Here is a 9,623-nt window from a genome sequence, read left to right as displayed (position 1 = left end):
GTCAATTTCCTGTGTATGGATGGGAAGACCAAATAGAAATGCATACTCCATTGAAAACTGGGGTCTCAAAAACGTGAAATAAAGTGAATCTCAATGGTAAAACAAAAAGTATTACCTGCACTCGTTACATAATTTGAAAAGTCCAGGTGAAATTTCATATTGATATGCAGTCTATCATAGGTGGCATTACCTAATAGGGAGAACCATAGAGAATAAAAAGTTGCGCAATAGAATTGCCCTATGGTTCGATTAATATCCCGAACGCGAAGGAAGAAAGAAACACATTTAAACTTACATGTACTAAATCTCGCCCGCACCCATGCGTCCCATGGTCAGTTACGACGCGGGCGCGTCGTTGTTCCGAATTTATAGAAGCCCCGGACATGGGAAGCAAAGAGGAAAGCACCTAAAAAAGTCATGACACAACTGTCGCGTGACATTAGTCGGTCACGTGACAGTTCCGAGTGATACAGTGAATAATACCCATTGAAAGTAACCTTTGAGCGCTTTATGCAATCAAAGGCGATTGTCACAAATAAAGGTATGCAAATAATAATTTGAATGCTGATGCAAATTCACATTTCGAATGTTCCACATGTAAAAATATGTCATGAATTCCCATACCGTGTATTTACGTGACGCTTATCCGTCACGTGATTATTACTATTTGGAAATGGAAAACATTGCAAACGGATTTAACCTGTGGTGTCGAGCGGTTTTTAAACTCGTTCAACGTTGCAATAAATAAACAATAAATAAACTGCCACGTGTCCCTAATCACCCATCATAATAACCTGAGGTGTGTACATGTGTGGTGGTGTTTTCTTTCATCAGAATGCACAGTAATACTTATTGTATGCCCTCACCTCTGAGTGTATGATATTGCTCAACATTAACAATAATGAGATAAGGGTCCTGATGTCCTTCTTGTGAATACATATGGACAATAGCTAAATGCTCATCAACATGCACAGTAATACTTGTTGTATGGCCTCACCTCTAAGTGTATGATGATGCTCAGCATTAGCAATGATGGAATAAAGGTCCTGATACTCTTGTTATGAATACAAATGGCCGATGAGTTTACAACGGCAGCAGATCATCAATATAAGTGTCAAACACACATACAATATGCATGTGATTCAGCAAAACAGAAATGTTATTATGTGATAGTACCTATAATTTGGCTCACAAGCACAGCGCTGAGGCCCCGCCGACCCCCTGGGCTCCGGCAATGACACACAATGAACATCAATACATTAGGTTATAAATAACACAATTGCCTACCCATCTATAAGAATGCATGTAGTTCCGTATCACTGTTGAGTCCTAAGATAGTACATCGTAACCTACATATAGTAAGAGCTTCTAATTTGCGTAGTAATGCAAGACGGTCCCCCCCTCTAGGGTGTGTTCTCGCTTGCAATAAGCCTATAAATCTAATATCACTAACATTGTCAATTTGGTGATCTTCTTGCCAATGCATTGACAGTGGTAATTTTGAATCAACCTTAGTTAGACAGGCAAAATGTTCTCTAATGCGTATTCGTAATTCCTGTATGGTGGAACCTACATACACTTTACCACAAATACATAAAATCGCATACACTACAAATTTAGTCTTACAATTCATGAAATCACGTATTTGAATAGATAAACCATTATGACAAGAAAAAGAGTCAGATTGTATTACAAACTTGCAAACGGGTCCAGTAATGCCGACCATGTATTTTTACCAAAAATACATAAAGAATTTGAAGACCTACCACAAGTGAGACCGATAATGAGTGGTTTGGGATGGGCCACAGAAGGCCTCTCACAATATATTGACACTGCCATAAAAGGTTTAGTTCACACATTGCCTGCTTATCTACGGATGCCACCTATACTCTTCAAATCTTAACTTCCATAACATGGTGTGAAAGTTATTTGTTAGCAATTTACGATGTTAAATCATTGTATACTGCTATTCAACATAAGTTGGCACTTGATACCATTGATTTCTCCTTCAGGAATCACTCAGCCTCTTATGCAGATCACATATCCATGATTAAGGATTTTCTGGCATTTACGTTACAACATAACCAGTTTCTATTCAACGGACAGTATTATGTCCAAACTAGAGGGGTGGCCATGGGAGCCAAGAATGCCCCCTCACTGGTAAACCTCTTCATGGGTAACTTCGAATATAATACATTTATAATTTACATTACGTGATTTCATGAATTGTAAGACTACATTTGTAGTGTATGCGATTTTATGTATTTGTGGTAAAGTGTATGTAGGTTCCACCATAAGGGAATTACGAATACGCATTAGAGAACATTTTGCCTGTCTAACTAAGGTTGATTCAAAATTACCACTGTCAATGCATTGGCAAGAACATCAGCAAATGGAGAATGTTAGTGATATTAGATTTATAGGCTTATTGCAAGCGAGAACACACCCTAGAGGGGGGGACCGTCTTGCATTACTACGCAAATTAGAAGCTCGTACTATATGAAGGTTACGGTGTACTACCTTAGGACTCAACTGTGATACGGAACTACATATATTCTTATAGATGGGTAGGCAATTGTGCTATTTATAACCTAATGTATTGATGTTCATTGTGTGTCATTGCCGGAGCCCAGGGGGTCGGCGGGGCCTCAGCGCTGTGCTTGTGAGCCAAATTATAGGTACTATCACATAATAACATTTCTGTTTTGCTGAATCACATGCATATTGTATGTGTGTTTGACACTTATATTGATGATCTGCTGCCGTTGTAAACTCATCGGTCATTTGTATTCATAACAAGAGTATCAGGACCTTTATTCCATCATTGCTCATGCTGAGCATCATCATACACTTAGAGGTGAGGCCATACAACAAGTATTACTGTGCATGTTGATGAGCATTTAGCTATTGTCCATATGTATTCACAAGAAGGACATCAGGACCCTTATCGCATTATTGTTAATGTTGAGCAATATCATACACTCAGAGGTGAGGGCATACAATAAGTATTACTGTGCATTCTGATGAAAGAAAACACCACCACACATGTACACACCTCAGGTTATTATGATGGGTGATTAGGGACACGTGGCAGTTTATTTATTGTTTATTTATTGCAACGTTGAATGAGTTTAAAAACCGCTCGACACCACAGGTTAAATCCTTTTGCAATGTTTTCCATTTCCAAATAGTAATAATCACGTGACGGATAAGTGTCACGTAAATACACGGTATGGGAATTCATGACATATTTTTACATGTGGAACATTCATAATGTGAATTTGCATCAGCATTCGAATTATTATTTGCATGCCTTTATTTGTGACAATCGCCTTTGATTGCATCAAGCGCTCAAAGGTTACTTTCAACGGGTATTATTCACTGTATCACTCGGAACTGTCACGTGACCGACTAATGTCACGTGACAGTTGTGTCATGACTTTTTTAGGTGCTTTCCTCTTTGCTTCCCATGTCCGGGGCTTCTATAAATTCAGAACACCGACGCGCCTGCATCGTAACTGACCATGGGACGCATGGGTGCGGGCGAGATTTGGTACATGTAAGTTAAATGTGTTTCTTTCTTCCTTTGCGTTCAGGATATTAATCGAACCATAGGGCAATTCTATTGCGCAACTTTTTATTCTCTATGGTTCTCCCTATTAGGTAATGCCACCTATGGTAGACTGCATATCAATATGAAATGTCACCTGGACTTCTCAAATTATGTAACGAGTGCAGGTAATACTTGTTGTTTTACCATTGAGATTCACTTTATTTCAAGTTTTTGAGACCCCTGTTTTCAATGGAGTATGCATTTCTATTTGCTCTTCCCATCCATACACAGGAAATCAACCAGAATACAAAAATAATGTTCCGGCGCAATTTTAAGGGGACATGCATTTGCTAGAACATACATTGGGTAATTGCAGATTAAACACCAACTTGGTGAAATGCGTTCATTGTGGTTATGGATGCTGTATCAACACAGTAGTTATGACAAGTTTGTAAATTGCACACCAGTTAACGGGCTTTACATTTGCACACATTTGGCTCTATGGGTGCGGGGAAGAGGTGCTCCTGCTGATGGCACTGGGCTCTAGGTGGTGGCACGCATGAATTTACTGCATGAGTTAGGGCAATGCATGCCAAATTTAGATGTCATTTTTGAAAGCACAACAGATGATTTAGTAATGTGTATTCAAGCTTGAAGTTGCCCACACTTACTTTGATTTCTTTTTATGTGCTGTTGGTAACATGATTCTGTGTTGTTACTTCTGACATCATGTATTTGGTAACGTATATTTTATTTTATGGTTTGTTGTTGTTTCCTGTGCTTTCTGACCCGGTCGGCAAATGATGATACACATGTTTATGTATTTGTTGGAAATTTTCTTTTGGAACAGAGTTTTGCCTTGAAAAAGACCTGTGGCGGTCGAAACACGTGTTGGCATATGACTCTGTCATCTTGGCATAAAAATCTTGGAAACATGGACAATCAATTCAATTAAACAAACGTCAATATGACATATGACTGTGTCATCTAGACATAATAATCTTTTGTTGAATCATGGGCGTTCTTTATAATTTCTAATAGCTATTTTTTGCTCTATGTATATAAGTTGGCAGCGCATCTGATTGTGGAACATTTACTGTTTTTCCATTTTAAAAAGACGCAATGGAAGTGTGTGTTTGGTAAGGCTCCCATTGTTTAGAGCTATTTGAGTATCTCACAAAGTAATCTAAAGTTACACATGTATAAACCAAAGAAGATTGTGTAAAAAAGAAAAGACATGCAATGAAATATCAATTGAATTATTCCCCAAAAATTGAAAAACTTTATTTATGGTACCTGCCCACAGACTATTTCCATATGAGTGTTCCCTTCAAAGACTTATTAAACATGCAAACCTACAAAATGTTAAAATACATTTAAAACTGTAGCGTCCACTACTCACCTGGCTCAGTGTGTGCCCTCAGTGAGTTGGAACTGCATTGGGCAGTAGTTTTCAAAGAAGTCTGGGGCAACGCTTTTTGGTGTACTGTGATTGCTCGGACATATCTTCAGAGAAGTGCATAGTGCAGAGGCGGAATAGATTGACCCTCACGTCATCCAAGGCATCCTTGGCTCCGCTTTTAATTTCGGACACTGGAAAGCCGCAGTTGGAGAGCCATGTTCTTTTTAAGCAATATGCCCCAAGCAGCTGGGGCATTACCAAGTCAGGTAATGCCCCGGGGCCCATAGTTATTTACTTAACGAAGGCCCCGGGGCATTACCTGACTCGGTAATGCCCCCGCCGCAAGCAGCATATTGCTATTAGCACCCGGGGCCGCAAGATCTGTGAGACCGGAGTACTAAAAGCAGTTTTTTCTGTCCCAAAACGCTGCAGCATTTAGGAATAGAAAAAAAATGACTGAAAACATGGCCGCCAGAAAGGGAAAACGGAGTCAATTTTCCCTTTCCATGGCAGCCATCAAGAGCGGACGCTCTGGGAACATTTCTGTTCCCTCCCGAAAAAATAAAGAGAAGAAGGTAAGTGGGGTTGGCAGGGCTGGGAGGAGGAGGAGGAAGGGAGGGGAAGGGAGAGGGAAAAAAAAAGAAAAGAAAAACGGGATGACCCTGCTTCGAGCCTCCACACGGCTGGAGGCTGCCATCGTCCCCCCGCCGGGGACAAAGCAGGCAGAAGGTAAGTGGGGTTGGGAGGGCGGGGATGGCAGCTTCTCAGCCATGTGGAGGCTCGGAGCGGGGCTAGCCCCGCTTTGAGCCTTCTCATTGGCTGAGGGGCTGCAACGCCCCCACCGGGACCAATGGGTGTGGAATACCGGCCGAGAGATTCCCGCCAGGTAACGACCCAGCGAGAGCCAATCAGATTGTGTGTTACATTCTGCTTGACTTTTGCCGGGTACTAATTAAATTTAAAAACCTTTGGAAAAACATGAAGGACTTATACTATCACTTTTAGCATGGCTGGTATTACTGCAACCGAAAACGATACAAGAAGGCATTGTTCAAATGCCCTTATGATCTGTTAACGAAAGATAATAAAATATTAGTATTAAACAAGTATCAGTGGGTAAACTAAACATCTCATTCCTCTGATAAAAACAGTAAATTGAATTTATAGAAAATGGCACCGAAAGCACTTAGAAAACTTGCACTACTAAATATTACATCTAAAAACAATACTCTGCAATGTCATGTTCTATTTACAGAGATAAAAATGATTATGCCGGTTGATAATGGTGTAGACTTTTTAAATAAAAGAAAGTGAGTATAGAGTATACATTGAAGAATAGAGCAATAGAAAGTGTCTTAGTGGATATGATATGGCATTTATAACGCGCCTATACACAAGTGTTTCAAGGCACGATATCGTTGACAATAAAGAAAGCTGCAGTAAAAGTTGACTAACCGTTACTTGGAACAGCAGATGAGAGGAGTTGGCGAGCAATGCAAGAAGTGGAGAGATGCCGATATCCGTTGTGGATTTCACAGATGTTCTCTTGGCAACTTGTAAAGTGTTTATAAAGGCTTACAGAAGTGGGTTTGTATGTGAATGTCTGACCTGTTCCTTAGCACTCGCCATACCTCTACGACAATGTTTGACCTCCTGAATCCTGCCAGTGCAGCCCCCTTGCGAGTGCACGTCCAGAGGTGCGAACTGCCATTGATGCTGGAGGGGGGGGGGGGGTGGATGAGGCGGGCACAGAAGGTCTGGAACAATGTTCAAGGGACAAAGGGCTATGTTGATTTCAGGGATGCGGTCTTCAAAGGGGAGTCTGCAGACACCGTGTCTGGGGTGGCCATGTGTACAATGGTCCCTGTGCGGAAATACCCTTTGTGGTGTACATGGTGTTCGGCACCTTGAGCGTTCCCATCCTCCCAGCTCCTGTGTGAACGCATGCCTCCCAGGTGCGAATCCATTGATACTGTGGGGGGGATGGATGTGGATAAGGCGAGCGCAAAGGGCCCGGAACAATGTTCAAGGGACACACAGATATGTTGATTGCAGGGACGGGGTATTCAATCGGAGTCTGCAGACACCGGGTCTGGAGAGGCCATGTGGACAATGGTCACAGTGTGGAAGATGTCTTTGAGGTGGACATGGTGTTGGGCACCTTGAGCCTTCCAATCCAACCAGCCGCCTCTGGAACGCACAGTCACAGGTGCGAGCTGACATTCATACTGGTGGGGGATGGATGTGGATGAGGCAAGCGCAGAAGCCAGTAACAATGTTCAAGGAACACAGAGATATGTTGATTGCAGGGATGGGGTCTTCAAGGGGAAGGCTGCAGACACCTGGTCTGGGGTGGCCATGTGGACGATGGTCCCTGCGCAGCAGAATCCTTTGTGGTGTACATGGTGTTTGGCACCGTGAACGTTCCTATCCTCCCAGCCCCCTTGCGAGTGCACTCCCACAGGTGCTAACTGCCATTGATAATGGGGCGGTGGATGTGGATGAGCTGAGCGCATAAGGCCCGGAACAATGTTCAAGGGACACAGGAATATGTTGATTGCAGGGATGGGGACTTCAAAGGGGAGTCTGCAGACACTGCGTCTGGGGAGGCCATGTGGATAATGGTCGCAGTGCGGAAGATGCCTTTGAGGTATACATGGTGTTTGACACCTTGAGCCTTCCCATCCACCTAGCCCCCTATGGCGCGCACAATCACAGGTGCCAGCTGCATTGATTATGGCAGGGGATGGATGTGGATGATACGAGCGCAGAAGGTCCGGAGCAATGTTCAAGCGACACAGGGATATGTTGATTGCAGGGACTGGGTTTTCAAAGGGGAGTCTGCAGACACCAGGTCTGGGTTAGCCATGTGGACAATGGTCCCTGTGCGGAAGAACCCTTTGTGGTGTACATGGTGTTCGGCACCGTGAGCGTTCCCATCCTCCCAGCCCCTTTACGAGCGCATGCCCACAGGTGCGAACTGCCACTGATACCGGCGGGGGGTGGATGTGGATGAGGCAAGCGCAGAAGGTCCGGAACAATGTTCAAGGGACATAGGGATATGTTGATGGCAGGGACGGGGTCTTCAAAGAGGAGTCTGCAGACACCGGGTCTGGGGTGGCCATGTGGACAATGGTCCCTATGCGGAAGAACCCTTTGTGGTTTACATGGTGTTCGGTACCTTTAGCGTTCCCATCCTCCCAGGCCTCTTCCAAGCGTATGCCTACATGTGCGAACTGCCATTGATACTGGAGAGGGGAATGGAGGAGGCAAGCGTGATAGACGAATACATGTGTTACTGCACACCAATATCTTACGATACTCTTATATTTTTGGACATGTTCCGGACTTACAAAACATTTCTCACAATTGTTCTGCTTTAACTATTTTGTATTGATTTATTTAGTATGGTAAAGTGGATGACAATGCCATTACGAATTATACTGCTGCGGTCGAGGTAATAGCTGCATAAATCCACAGTATTGTCCGCTGTCACTGGGGAATTCAACACGAATGGCTCAAACCACACATGCAGGCATTACTCTTCTGACGCGAAATCCCAGTCTTCCATGAATCCACCATGTAAACGCGCGATATGCCACAAGCCTGTACCACCCGTGTAAGAGATACAGACATAGTTTACTGGAATTAAGCCAATAATTGCACTTCTTTTTCATTTGCACTACCGTGTAATATGTACGGCATTGTTTTGGCCTAAAACTACCTTTTCATACAACGTATTAACAGTAATTATGATTTAAAGTGCGGATCAGTTACAAATGTGAATGCACATTAACGAAAAAGAACATTTTTGGAAATGTTTCAAATTAAATAAAAACATAATTGTTCGGATGGTAAATCTATAGTATTCTTGCGTCAGTGATCCACCAAACTTATATTGATCTAGGGGAACAACTGATTATGTTACCCATCTCTATTGTCAAACAAATAAGATATATAGAGTGCACTTACTCATTAGTTGGATTACGTGGACCAACTGTAGCTCGAAGTTCGTGCCTAAGCACCTTCATCATTTGCAGCACGGATCTTGTAAGGCAGGCTGCCCTGAAGTCATGCAGCTCGGTAACACATAGTGGTGGTGTGTCCTCTGCGACAATGTAGGCCAAGTAGCCAGAGTTTTCTCTGCAGCAGCAGTTCTCCACCCAGAGTAGGCAAAAGCTCACAATGAAAGCCGGTACACCAGGTGGAAACATCTTGCATGCGACTGGGTTCAGGCTCCGGCGATTGATCCTCATGACTTTCTTCCGATTCCACATCGTATCCACTTTTTTCTCTTTCAAGGATCTCCTCTTCTGAGTATTAGGGCACTTACATTTAGGGCTGAATAGTGAAGAAGAACAGAATAAATAGAGAGGCCATTAAACACCTTTTTGTTTGTGTAAACAATGAAAAGAGGCAAGCGAAGAAACAACCAATGACCTAAAAGCACATTGTCAAAAGGCAAGATTAGTAGTCTCAAACTGTAAAAATTCCCATTGACACATTTTTTAAATGTGGTTTGGAAAAGACATCTGTACAGAATATAAGAAATGGAAAGCGACTACTTGGTTAATTGATTTTAGGCCGTCTAAGTACCTGTTCTCAGTGTGTCGTCCTTGGCAGAGAACTGAACCGAGCAGAAACAAGTCAGGGAGGCTCGAAACGAAA

At 42.8% G+C, this 9,623-nt stretch overlaps 1 long non-coding RNA gene across 1 annotated transcript; it reads left to right on the top strand.

Annotated features, from left to right (window-relative positions):
- Positions 1-3,474: 3,474 nt before the first annotated feature.
- Positions 3,475-4,545, top strand: LOC138481706 (uncharacterized). Its single transcript, XR_011274343.1, has 3 exons — positions 3,475-3,559; positions 3,664-3,738; positions 4,404-4,545. It is a non-coding gene; the product is annotated as an uncharacterized lncRNA (long non-coding RNA).
- Positions 4,546-9,623: the final 5,078 nt, after the last annotated feature.

The sequence above is a fragment of the Ambystoma mexicanum genome, chromosome 5p (genome assembly GCF_040938575.1).
Source record: "Ambystoma mexicanum isolate Mex_15411 chromosome 5p, UKY_AmexF1_1, whole genome shotgun sequence".
In the NCBI taxonomy this organism is placed as follows: domain Eukaryota; kingdom Metazoa; phylum Chordata; class Amphibia; order Caudata; family Ambystomatidae; genus Ambystoma; species Ambystoma mexicanum.
This window is presented reverse-complemented; position numbering and strand designations above follow the sequence as displayed.